At 31.6% G+C, this 14,571-nt stretch overlaps 1 protein-coding gene and 1 long non-coding RNA gene across 2 annotated transcripts in view; both read right to left on the bottom strand.

The window, feature by feature from the left end:
- LOC145193311 (uncharacterized) overlaps positions 1-14,571 on the bottom strand; it is a 49,908-nt gene that overhangs the window by 8,106 nt on the left and 27,231 nt on the right. The window lies entirely within an intron of this gene.
- LOC149878671 (uncharacterized) lies at positions 3,032-4,541 on the bottom strand. The gene is made up of 3 exons (XR_016447000.1): positions 4,419-4,541; positions 3,839-4,068; positions 3,032-3,170 (listed from the first exon to the last, which is right to left on the bottom strand). It is a non-coding gene; the product is annotated as an uncharacterized LOC149878671 (long non-coding RNA).

Genomic DNA, 14,571 nt, shown 5'->3' with positions numbered 1-14,571 from the left:
ATGTGGGTTTCCGAAACATTTGGCTACCATTGTCAGTTGGCATGTCCACTTGTTAGACTTTGAGGAGTTACTCCTGAGTACAATTATGTTAAAAACATAGCAATATAATGAGAGCATCGATTAAGTAAGAAAAGAAGGGTAAGATCTCTAAATCCTTAAATTGATTTCTGAAAGTAAGTTGTATTGGTAAAAGAGTACATTTAATTCATTCTTTTTACATTATTTTTACTTCAATTAAAGAGTACATTTAATTGAAGTTTAAATTTATTTTGATATACAAGTTTTTAAGAGCTGCTTTAGCTGTAGTCTAATTAATTCTGAAGTAATAAGTATTAATTAACTTTTTAATTCATGCACAATGGAATGTAACATGGTTCATGATAATGAGATAATTATAGATATCTTGTGAGCCTTATGTAAAGGGTGGTTAAATTTTAAGGGCCGATGTTGAATGTGAACCAAACCTAAACGTAAATTATTTTTCTGTATTTAATGTGTCATTTCTCAATTTCAGACTGACTCAATTTGAACCATGGAAAGTTACACAATCGAGCAACGCGTTAAAGTTATTCAGGCCTATTATGAAAATGGGCGTTCAAATCAAAATGCATATCGTACACTTCGTGTGTTTTTCGGTCAATTTAATCGTCCAAACGTGCGTACAATCGGAAAAATCGTGCATAAATTTGAGCAAACCGGGTCTGTTGGAGATGTGAAAAGACCAGCGCATGCTCATACAGCTCGTACTGCCAAAAATATCGCTACTGCTCGTGACAGTGTGGCTGAAGAGCCGTCCACATCAACTCGTCGTCGTAGCCATCAGTTGCACCTCTCACGCTCGTCGATGATGAGCATTATGCATAAAGACTTGCATTTACACGCTTACAAGGTGCAGTTGACCCAAGAACTAAAGCCCACTGACCATCTCAAACGTCGTCAATGGTCAGAATGGTGGCAAGAAAAGGCAACCATCGATGATCAATTTCCGACGAAAATCATCTTCAGTGATGAGGCCCATTTTCAGCTTAGTGGCTTCGTCAACAAGCAGAATTGCCGCATTTGGGCGAATGTTAATCCGAGAGTGATTGTCGAAAAACCAATGCACCCACAAAGAGTGACTGTTTGGTGTGGTTTATGGGCTGGCGGCATCATCGGACCATATTTTTTCCAAAATGATGCCGGTCTGGCAGTTACTGTGAATGGTGTTCGCTATCGTGAGATGATAACGAACTTTTTATGGCCCGAATTGGACCATATGGATGTGGAGGGTATGTGGTTTCAACAGGACGGTGCCACTTGCCACACAGCTAACGAAACAAAGGCTCTTTTGCGCGAAAAATTCAATGGCCGTGTTATCTCACATGGTGGCGATGTCAATTGGCCGCCAAGATCATGTGATTTGACACCGTTGGACTTCTTTCTTTGGGGGTATTTAAAAGAAAAGGTGTACGTTGATAAGCCAGCAACAATTCAAGAGCTAAAGGATGAGATAATTCGGCACATTAACGGCATAGAACCTCAATTATGCCTCAGCGTCATCGAAAATTTGCACCATCGGATGGAGGTGTGCCGCCGAGGTCGCAGCGCCCATTTGGCCGATATTTTATTCCATACATAATTGAATCATACCATATTATTATAATAAAAAGATGTTACAATAAATTCCTTAATAATTTGTGTTTTATTCAAATTTAACATCGGCTCTTAAAATTTAACCACCCTTTACCATAGAATCTTTGCCAGTCCTTCAATATGCTGCTACCAGTGCGTGATTGCCCTTCAGTATGCTGGTATCAGTGTATGATGTTACTTGATATTCTTTAGGATGGTGCCTCGTACAATTATATATCGATTTTTCAATATGAAACAACTATCTGACATCTTCGAGCTGAAGGTACCATTCATAAGTAACATCTGCTGTTTTTTGTTGCCAACACAACGTTATAGTTCTACATTTCTCTTCTGTCAATAACTTCCTTCTACAAATTTTTCCCATTCAATTTATACACGTTTATAGTAATAAAAAGGTCCTTAAATACTGTCATAAAAAAAATCACTTTCAGTTCAATCACCAAAGATCTTTAGTAAAACGATATTAACACTAAGAAACTATATTATGTAAATTCTTTTCCACCACTTTCCACAATTGTTTTCAGTTCAATTTCTTTATTGATCAAGCTGTGGTTTCATGATTCTTGTCAATGAAATAGGTTTAAGGATCCAAGTAAAAGAACTGTTAACTATTCTCTGCTGTTTTTTGTGATGAAAATAATTTACTCTCTGAAGCAATTAGACAATATTGATCTTTCTTCAAATTCTCTGCGACGTTGGCTTTTTCGGAGATGAGTAACAAATTAAAACACGCCATGGTCATAATTTTTACTTGGTCAAAGAACTCCTTCATCTTTATAATTTAACATATTGAGTGAAATTTTTTGGATTTTATTTTTAAAACTTGCCTATAGATTTATTACTTATAGGATACTCAATTCCAGTCATTTGTTTCATTTTCATGGCTTTTAAAAATGGTATCTATTTGTTTATTATTTTGATCTTTATGATATTTTGCACTTAATACAGACCAAAGGAAACATTTTTCACTCTCAATTTTTTTGTTGATTACAGCCTTTTTAAATGCCAACTTTTTGAAAGTAGTATGTGTAAGCTACCTTTTCAGGGACCCTACTTAACAGTGTTAATTTTTTGCGATACTATTGACTATCCAAGCCCTACCGTTTCCAGCAATTTCCTCAAAGTTATTGATAATACGATCAATCATGGTGTTATACAAGTCATTTAAATCATTTGCGTTTAAACTTAGTTTTTAATTAGAATGAAAATCACCATCTACTACTTCTAGACCAGTTTAAACAATGTCTGATGGTTTTACTTTCATTCCATATTTTTGAACCATTTTAATCCTTGATTTTGTGTAACGAGAAGATAATTTTTTACTGTTGATCTCACAATTTTGATAAAAATACAAAGATTGGTATTTATTTCACGATTATTTTATTGTTCTTTATCAATATCAGTTTGAATCTGTTGGAATGGAAGATCAGAATACAGCATTTGCAGCATTTCACAAGCGAAATTTCACTTCGCGTTGAAAATTTTGACGATTTTGCCATGTTTCATTTCTTACTGCTGTTTTCTTTCTTTCTCACGACCTGAAACAATAAGCAATTTATTAATGGTAAATAATTATTGGTTAACTAATTAATAGTAGTAATCTAGAAAATAATCTGCTAAAATGATAGTAAACACCGGATATGCTTTATTCTCTAAATATTTTAACTCTTCTAGATTTGCCATTTTTTCTTGTAATAATAATTATTTCGATAAGTTATTCAGTGAAAATAATATATTGGTAAATATTGTAATGGACCATTTGGATTCAACTCAGTACACCAACCTAAGTTTTTCTCCATCAGATTGACAGTTTATAAGTCTGTCACTAATAACAACTGCAAAAGCTTGTGTTTTTACTGAAACATTTAGTGAAAAACAACCCTTATAATGAATGCCAGTCATAAATTACTTTAATCTTTCCACTTGCTTACTTTAATCAATAGTGTTTAAAAGTCAATGGTATTATGTTTGGATTTGATACAAGTTCATCCATATTGTAAAAAATTGACCTGAATGAAACAGCATTTCCATATATACGACCAATTCTTTGTTGTCTAAAGTTAATGTTATAATCAGCAGCAGGATATCTAGTTGAATTTAATGTGACGTAAATGTTTGTCAGATTCACATTAACAAAGATGCCAGGATTTTAAAGCTAATCATTATCTTTACTAGTTTGAAATCCAATTATAATTAAACTACCTACCTCTGGTGATGATTATACAGAGAGCCTCCAAGTAAAGTTAGATGAACCAGGTATAGAAGAATCTCTGCAACAAACATTATTTAATGAAGAGACAGAAATTTCACAAATAAAAGAACTTGTGAACAGCAGTTATTTTAGATGTATCACCGGTAATTTTAGATATACCACCGGATATTTTTGATGTATCACCGGTAAAATTTCATGGAATTCCACAACGTGTAAAGGTTTCCCTAGGCAAAAGAAAGTCATGTCAAAAAAAGCTATTAGATATCCTCAATTTTAATAAGGCAGATAAAAGTTTTGACTTTAATCCCCGATTCATGACCTTTAAATAAAGCAGCTAAAGTATTTAACTCACCAAAATCAACCATAGCTAAAGCAAGAAATTTAAAGCTGAAAAGGGGATATTATTACTTCCAGAAAAAAACTAATATTGTTAGAATTCACCCAGATTTCAAAGCTTAAGTGTCTTAAAGACGCCTTTTTCCCTATGAAAAAAGACGTCTTAAAAATGCCTTAAAAAGGTCTACGTTGTCCGTTGAAAAGAGGTTTTACTCAATATTATTAAAAGACAACTTACTGAAGACAGCTTTAAAACGTCTTGTTAAAGACGGACTAAAGACGCTTTATTCAAGACAGTTTACTGAAGATAACAAACACACATAAGTCGTGTTTTAATCGTCTTAAAGATGTCTTTTAAAGATAAAAAAAGACATATTAAAGATGTCTTAAAAAATTCTACATTGTCTGTTGAACAGACGTTTTACAAAAAACTGCTTAAAATGATTAAAGACGTCGTACTCAAGACGGCCTAAAAACTTATTTAATTATATTTAAAGAAAACTGTATAGTATTAAGCAATGACATATTTAAGTAGCTACTACAGATTATAATGTGTATTGACAACATTAATCGGACCATTAAGCAAATTCAAGTTCTTATTGTGATTTATAGAAACATAAAAGAAGAAAAAGAAAGCTATTAAAAAAAAAAAAAAATAATAATTTAAAAAGGTACATGTAATTCAGTTAGTTAGAATGTTACCAAGTATCTTTCTATTTAACAATTTAAACAACATTTAATAACATATACAATATGTACATTAAAAAAGAATATTTCTTTTATATTGTTTTTTTCCGCGAAGGAGCATTTTTACAATACCGTTCAATTTGCTGTTTAATTTCATCATTTGAAACCTTTTCAAATCACCTTTTTACAACTTCTAAAAATCAAATAAAGCATAATGTAGGATATATTTGTCAAAAGTACTAGAAATAAAATTGAAATTGAAATTGATATTTAATTAAATTAAAAGTTGAATAATTTAAACTTCTTTTATATTACCTTCTATTAAGTCATATCATTTAGTTGACAATAAACCAATCTTTCCATCATAACCATTTAAGTTGAACTGTGTTAACAGGTTGTAAGTAAATAATCTATAAAACATATCGAACAAATATTAAAATTTATGAAAAATAGTAAACAATTTACAATTATTGATTTCCATAATTACTATACAAAAAAAAAAAAATTTAACATAAACAAATACGAAAAATGATTCTCTACAAATTATGATAAAAGAAACCTATTCATCACCAATCTTGTCAGTTGTTTAAAATCCTCTGCACCTAATAAACTGAGCTGTTTAACCTAAATACAAGTTTGGCAAAATAATCAAACAAAATAACTATTTTCACTTTTAATTTATATGGATAAAGTATTTCCAAATTACGTCAAACACAATCATCCTCTAAACTTTTGATAAAATCCTCATATTCAGTAATAGCTTCTTATTTCTTGATTGCAAAACTTTTATGAAATTGCATGTATGTATGTGTGTATGTATGTATGTAAGTTAAGGCACACTAGCATACTGTGGGGTTGTTTGTTTGTTGCTAAAATGAGCTCCTGGTTTTCAAGAGCCTTTGAAACCATCTTCAACATCATGTGCTTGTATTCTAAATTATATAAAGAAAATGAAAAAATAAATGTCTAGAATGAAAAGCATATATTAATACAATTTTAAAGTATCTGCAACTATTCTTTTTATACCTAAAAAAATCTGAATGTGAGTAGAAAAACTCATCACATTTTATTAACTCCAAATAAAAAAATCAAGTTAATGCAAAAGAGCTTGCTTCTAACTGACAAATTAGAGTCAAAAGATCTCTTTAATGGTTTTTTCAGCTCATATTTAAAAACTAGCTGAGGCAAAGGAAAATCAGTTAATTAGGTTTTTTATATACTGATTTTAACTTATTTGAACACCAGGGCTCTTTGAATTTTTTACTGCTTTCTTTGGTGTTTGCATATAATTTCCCAAAGGAAAATAAGATATGTCATTTTAGTGTACAATCATATTTAATAATATTGCAACATGTATTGTTAAAAAATGACTGTAAATATCTTTGCTAAAAATGACCCTTAAAACTAAAGGACAAGTGTATAAAATGAATTGTCTGAACTCTGTTGCTTTCCGATGATCAAACTGTAAAATGGAACATGGTTGTCAAGCAAATTCAGATGCCATACCGCATTAGCTTAATAGATTATCATATATTTTTCTTATTTGGGGATTTGAAAGTCTACAATTTTTTGGAGCTGACTTTAAAAAAGTAAGCATGGGTCTTACTACACCAAGACAAACCATGTGCATATAATCTTTAATATAATTGATAATTTTTACCGCAGATAATAAAAAAATCTATCATCATTTGATTTATAATAAAATTATTTTGGTAATTGGGGAATATTTACAGCCTAATAAGATTTTATTACTCATATACTATTTTTAATATTATTTATTGTTACATTATTATCTATTTATTGTTTATTAACTCATTAACTTGTTAAGTAACAGAAAAAGATTTTGTAAAATTAGCAAGATATAAGTAACCTTATTATAAATTCTGGGAGAACAAAAAATAGAAAAAATGCTGCTAAAATAGCATGAATTTTGAAAGAAGTATCATGCAATGAATCCGAGTCACTGAATAATATTTTAGTGTTTAATTCTTCTAGTTCTGTAAGTAGTTGTCAATCATGTCCAATTTCAACAAAACTTTGTTACCCGAGTGTTCTCCTAAAATTCCTGAAAAATCATGCAGGTCGGATGCTGGTAACAATTTAAATTTACCTTTTACTAACTCTATCTTTAGTTTAAAAGAACCTAGTGAAAACATTGAATGGAAAGCTTATTTGCATGATTTAGACAGTGATGATGTTTGTGGCAACAACTGCATCAAATTTAGATTTGCATAAAGATGCTATTAAAGAAATTATTGTTTTGGTTGATTTTGCAGAAAACTTTAAATTTGTCATGTTGGAAAAAATCCAGAGTTACCACTGGAACCAAGAACAATGCACACTAACACAGTAGTTACTTATACAAAACATGATCAGGGTGCTTCTTAACGTTAACCGACGTCTTTATGTTTTACATCAGACGACTTAGCAAATGATGTTGGATTTGTTTATTGTGTTATGAAAAGAACTGTTACATTTGTTCAAGAAATGTTCACCAATACAAAAAAAAAAATCCAATATTTTTCTGACGGTTGTGCTGGCCAGTACAAAAATCGCAAGCATTTCTTAAATTTATGCTATCATGTTGAAGATTTTGGGATTCAATGTGAATGGAATTTCATTGCGACATCACATGAAAAGTCACCATATGATGGCATTGATGGGACGTTCAAAAGATTTTTTTCGACTCCTAGTTTTCAACTTCCAACTAACTTTCAAAATCAGAATGCTGAAGAAATGTTCAATTTTTCTAAAGACATGTATATGTGGCATCCCCTTTATGTTTTTAATGGCTAAAGATATTTGTTCATTCCGTAAATTATTGACTCCCCGATTTAATAATGCAAAGACTTTACTTGGTACAAGAAGTTTCAATCAATTTATTCCAAAGGATGCAACAAATGTGAATGTCAAAAGAGTCTCTGAGCAGGAGGAATTCAATTTAACATTCAACCTTAAATGTTAAATACAATATCTCCAAGAAGTAAGAGCAGGAAAATATTACATCTACAAATACGCTTTGCGTAAGTGGGTCGGCTTGGTATTAGAAGTTGATGAAAACAATTAAAATACACTTGTAAAATTCATGCCTTCTCCTTTACACAACGCTTTTTTAAACTGGCCCAGCAGAGACGATTCTTGCTGTGTTTCAAACATCATATCATAGGATTACTAAAAAACACGTTCATTTTCAGCAACAGGCCACAAATCGCAGATAGACATAAAAGGTTTGCGTAAGGTCCATTTATTAAATTAACTCAACCATAGTAGTAGTATACTATTAATAATGGATAAGATTCAAGAGTTTCTAAATTAGTATTTTCTAACACTCAAACGTATTTTATTACTCAAATCTGTTTGATTGTTTATGAAAAAACTCAAATAAAAAACACACTAATTACTTTTTTAACAAATTACTATTTAAAATTTGTATTTTAAAAAAGAGTAAAAAGTATTGACAAAATCATATTAAAAAAATTTAATCGACAAAGAAAGGTGGGTTTGGTTCCCAAGCCACCTTTCTTGGTCTATCAAATTTTCCCAGATAGACTATAGATGAAATACAATTTTTATTTTTACTTTGTTTTCAGTCCTTTTATATAAAATAAACTTTACATTCTGATTCCTCATCCTGAAAACTATAGAGGTGCAAAATTTTACTTTGATCACATGTGCGGTTTTGAAATAACATAGAACAAAAACAACACGAAAACTAAGATGGCCGCCAACCGAAAAAATTCCCATAAATTGGTGATTTTGAAAATACGATATCTTAAAAACCAATTTGATTTAGCTGGAGTTTTACTAGGTAATCTATGTGATGTTGGTGATCATTTTGACAAAGTATAAAGAAAATCGGAGACGGCGGGTTACATGCCTAGATTATTTGTCCAAGATTCTCATGGAATATCTCCACTTTCTTCAGGTCTATTTTAACCACGTACTGTTGAGGATATAGTCAATAAGTGCGTCATTTTAAAAAAATATTCAAAAAAGATGAGGGTCAAAAATTTATTTATTGGCTTAACACATTTCCGGAGAAATGTGTTTATGCTCAGACAAACGGTCGAAAAGTAGAGTAAGCTAACTTCCGCCTTTGCTAATACTACTCTAAGAAAATGGAATTTAAATTCTTTGTGACAATCAGCTTCTCACAAATATTTACTGGTTCTGCAGATAATTCAAGACCTACATTCAACAAAAGCGCACGGGTTAATAACTCACAAAACGCGTCAAAGGGCGAAAAGCATCTTAGCTTTTAACAGTTTTTTTAATTATTTACAGGATTTGAAAACCGTTAAGCAGCAAAAGTGGTAGCAAGGCTAGGTAGCTTTGCATTTAAACTAACTTCAGTAGTTTTAAAAGCTGTTTCAGCAGAATTTCCATTTAGTTGAGCTGTTTAAGCTTTTGGAGTTTTCTAAAGTATTTTTTTTATAAGGGAAGGTTAATTGTTCAACCCGTTCTATCGTTACTAATTCGCTTGGATAGTTTTGTATTTAAGACGAGATTTTTATTGGTGACTTGCTTGCAAATACAAGCTCAGAAAAACGGTTTATTTGTCGGTTTGTTGATACAATTTGTAATCATTCAAGTTTATTGCTCTTAATTGTCGCTTAGCTTTGTGGCTTTATTTGCATCATCATCAACATCAATGAGTCTACTTTCAAACTATAAATTTTAAATAAAAATTTAAAATCAAACGTACGAGAAAAATGGAAAGTGAAAATAGAATAAGCAGAGATGGTATGAGACAAGTAAAACAAACAAAAAGATATTTAAAAAAACCACTAACAGAACGGATGTACCATTACTTTTTGCAAACTTGAAAATTAAAATTTTTTACCTTTTTGTTTGGTGTTTGGTGTTTCATTTTTAGGTTTTCTTTTTTTTTTTATTTTTTATTGTTAGGTCATTAGTAAGTGTAAATAACTTTTACAAATTGGGCACCTATGAACAGGGAAGCTTTTTAATGAGATTCATGAAAATCTTATTTGCTTTGCTGCAAATCATTAGTAGATACAAAATGCGGGTTCTAGCTCATTGATATCCTTATATATTGGGAGGTTCTATGTTTTTTCCAAGATGGCGGTTAAGATCCAAGATGACGTATAAAGAAGTATAAAAATAATCTTGCTATTTCTATATTTTTAAGATGTCGGTTTTTTACTAAGATGACACGGTTATCATGAAATCCAACATTGCCAACCTAGCTGACCCAAGAATGCCACATATATGGGGTGATAGTGTACACATACCAGTGTCACCTTGTGCAAATTTTAAAATCTTTTTGGTACGTCTGCGGGAAAAAAATGACTTTGAAGTTACAAAAATGGAAAAAATTTACCTTCTTTTTTGACATAGTAAAACTGCTATAAAATCCATACCGTTAGTCATAGACCAATAAAATTTGGTGGCAATGCAGCCTATGCCAATACCAAGATTCGGGTAAAGTTTTATTCCAATCCTTGCAGTATAACAAAGGTTAGGGTAGTTTTAGTGTTGATTTTTTGTTGATTTTTTCACTTACAGTGCAAAACTTTTCTGATTATGGCCTATTACAAGCCCCCAGGCCATAATGTGGGTAACACATGTGCTCTAGTTGAATATACCAACAACATTATAAAATAAGGATTTTCATGTTCTTACCAAAATTTTTGGTTTAGGGGGTCAAAACTGTTGTTCTTGATTGAGCCCTATTTACAGCATATGCACCTTTTTCTATATAAAACCTTATATGATAGTGCTATTAGTGCCCCATAAGCATTCTTTCAACTAAACCACTACCTTAGAAGTTAGTTGAGACATTTTTACCGATTTTTTGATCAAAATTATAAAAAATCTTGACATTTATTACTCTAGTAACTTTGCGCTTATTCTACACATGGATTTAGCCCTGAGGATTTGTGAGCAAAGCAAAGAAGCGTGTCAAAAACCTTTTGCATGTGATTTTTAACTGGTCAACATGTATTGTGTGTTGAAAAACCCATTTCATACATAAAATCAGCTAAAAATGCCTAGAATTTTCTTAGTGCTTTGTTTTCAAAATCATTATCAAATCTACAAACTGTAAAGTTCAATAAATTTACACTAACAGTGAATTAATTTCTAAAATTTATTCAATTCTATTCATTTCTTGTGAAATCTTGACACTCTTTAATTTATTTAACATAACATTTAAAGCACTGGTCAGCTTATTACTCTTAAAATGAATATTTTTTTTCTTATCATAAGATATACTTAAATTTAATTTCAAAGTTTTAAGTGTTTTAATTTTAGTCTTGATCCATTTTTGTTTTAACAATGATTAGAAAAAAAAAGGATTTTGCAAAAGAGGAATTAACAATATTAACCCATCATCAAGGGAATAAGAGCGTACATGATTAACTTGATTTTTGCTTTGGTTTTGTACGCTGTTACGTACATATAAAAACTTAAATAACTTCCTGTTACTCCAGGTACAGTATCAGCAAAAATTAATTACAATATTATAATTTTGTAAGTGATTAGTTATAAAATGATAGTTTTTGTAATTTTTGTTTGCTGGAGGTAATGAATGCAAATTTTCTATAGGGTTAAGTGCAGCAAGATTAAATTCTGCCACATCAACATTGACAACCCAAGACCTCATCAATGTACAAATTAACACTAGCCTCTCCAACAATGGGATCAAAAAATTAGTGAAAACTGTTCATCAGTCATCAGACAGGAAGTTGATTGAGCCCAACTTTTATGCCAATTTTTAAATGGCTGGTCAACAACTGAAGGAGTTTTTTACTTTTACAGACTTAAAAACCACAGATTCTAATGGTTGTGACACAACCCATGTTGTTGTTCACTGCAAATATTTGTCTGTTCTGGTTAATCAAATCATTCAATATAAAGAAACTCCAGGTGGCTACTTTGTTAAAATAGGCATTGATGGAGGCAAAGGTTTCCTCAAGTTTTGTGTCAGTGTTATTTATTGAGAGTTCCACAGAACAAGTTAAATCGAACTCACCACCTCAAAGGCTGTGAGTTCGACTTTTGCTGCTTTGGACTTTTGAGTTCCAGAGCAGCAAAAGCAGCAAGTGTGAAAAGACAAATTCTTGTGGCAGTCTCTGAAGATTTGCCAGAAACTCATTCAAATACTCAAAAGGTCTGGTCACTCATCCAGGATTACTACATGTGACATGAAAGTTGCCAGCATTATTTGTGGACTTCAAGCACACTCAAGCATGCTTCCTTGTTGTTGGTGTGATATTGACTCAAAGAACCTTGCTTGCAGAGCTGTCATTGAAGCTTTGAAAAAAGTTTAATTTGCTTGTGAATTCATGTTTTAGAAATGTACTAGAAAAGGATTTTTCTTTCAAGATCGATTAATTTAAAGCCACATATTTGGCAATCCAACTTGGAAGCATCACGCCCAAAATCCACATAGTATTCCACCACATCAAGTACTTTGTAAACATGAAACAATTGCCCTTAGGACAATTCAGTGAACAAGCTGTTGAGACCGCACTCAAGATTTTCACCTGCATTGGTCATGATACAAGAGAGATAAAGCCCACCCTGAATACAAAGAAAGGCTGTTCAGTTGTCTTGTGGATTTGAATAGCAAACTCCTTTAGAAAATTATAAAAAATTTTCATCCATTCAGCTTCATTTTAATGGATTAATATTACTTGTTAGAAGAGAATTTAAGCTCATAAGTAACCCTATATGATGAATTATAGTCAATTTAAAAAAAAATAGTTGAAACTTATGCCAATCTTATGTCAAAGTTTAGTGCCATTTAAGAATAATAAACTGACCAGTGCTTTAAATGTTATGTTAAATAAATTAAAGAGTGTCAAGATTTCACAAGAAATGAATAGAATTGAATAAATTTTAGAAATTAATTCACTGTTAGTGTAAATTTATTGAACTTTACAGTTTGTAGATTTGATAATGATTTTGAAAACAAAGCACTAAGAAAATTCTAGGCATTTTTAGCTGATTTTATGTATGAAATGGGTTTTTCAACACACAATACATGTTGACCAGTTAAAAATCACATGCAAAAGGTTTTTGACACGCTTCTTTGCTTTGCTCACAAATCCTCAGGGCTAAATCCATGTGTAGAATAAGCGCAAAGTTACTAGAGTAATAAATGTCAAGATTTTTTATAATTTTGATCAAAAAATCGGTAAAAATGTCTCAACTAACTTCTAAGGTAGTGGTTTAGTTGAAAGAATGCTTATGGGGCACTAATAGCACTATCATATAAGGTTTTATATAGAAAAAGGTGCATATGCTGTAAATAGGGCTCAATCAAGAACAACAGTTTTGACCCCCTAAACCAAAAATTTTGGTAAGAACATGAAAATCCTTATTTTATAATGTTGTTGGTATATTCAACTAGAGCACATGTGTTACCCACATTATGGCCTGGGGGCTTGTAATAGGCCATAATCAGAAAAGTTTTGCACTGTAAGTGAAAAAATCAACAAAAAATCAACACTAAAACTACCCTAACCTTTGTTATACTGCAAGGATTGGAATAAAACTTTACCCGAATCTTGGTATTGGCATAGGCTGCATTGCCACCAAATTTTATTGGTCTATGACTAACGGTATGGATTTTATAGCAGTTTTACTATGTCAAAAAAGAAGGTAAATTTTTTCCATTTTTGTAACTTCAAAGTCATTTTTTTCCCGCAGACGTACCAAAAAGATTTTAAAATTTGCACAAGGTGACACTGGTATGTGTACACTATCACCCCATATATGTGGCATTCTTGGGTCAGCTAGGTTGGCAATGTTGGATTTCATGATAACCGTGATGACTTACCTTTTTATTCAAAAAAAATTTCTTACCGTAAATATATTGTTAAGTTTTAAAAAATTCCACGGATCTGAAGGATCTAAAAAGCTTTCTTACCATAATGATCTTCAGCGATGTAATCGGGTCTTGTTTTGTAGTGACCGATGGCCAAGGTTCTGTGAGTGCCATCATTCAATAGGATCCTCTTGTCGTCGTTAGCGCTGAGTGCGACTTTGTTGATTTCTTCTGTGTAATTTTCATGGCGATGAGAGCGGATAACGTTCATGGTTGCAAGTTTTTCATTTCCATTCTTTAAGCAGTTGTAGTAATGTTGATGTTTGATATGATTTTTAACGACTTTCTTTTTGACTCCTTTGCATTTTTTGTGCTCTTCATTTTCTTTAGGTATGTAGTAAGAGTAGAGCTTGAGTCTAAGCCCAACAAATTGTTTGATTTGTTTTCCACCTGTTTCGTCTGTGAACATACCAATAACTTTTTTATTTTTTCCAACTTTGAACCCAACGTTTTCAATAGCAGGATGGTTATTAGGAAAGTCGCTCGTGTCAAATTTTTCAAGTACATCATCAGCAATGTCTTCGTAAAAATCTTCCGTTTCGATTTCGTAAAAGAGCGAGTCGGTGTCGGTCATGAGCAACTTGGCTTTATCGTCGTATTTAGGTTTGATGTAGTCATAGTGGTGTTCAAACATTAAAATTTTGCTGATGTCGAGGATGCTCATTCCTAAGTCAACAGGTTTGTTGTAAACCAACTTTTTTCTCTTCATGTGAACCGCGATTAATTTTTCATCAAAAATGATGAAGCTTTTGAATTGAGGTTTTTTGAATAATTTTAAGGCTTCTTTTTTTGTGGTGACAAGTCCAACGTCAACATGATTTTCGATATTTTCCATGGTTTTTCCAAA

Source organism: Hydra viridissima, unplaced genomic scaffold (assembly GCF_058129835.1).
Source record: "Hydra viridissima isolate aposymbiotic clone 2 unplaced genomic scaffold, HvirCarnegie_v1 scaffold_14, whole genome shotgun sequence".
Taxonomy (NCBI): domain Eukaryota; kingdom Metazoa; phylum Cnidaria; class Hydrozoa; order Anthoathecata; family Hydridae; genus Hydra; species Hydra viridissima.
The sequence above is the reverse complement of the archived record's forward strand: the minus strand, read 5'-3'. Positions and strand labels throughout refer to the sequence as shown.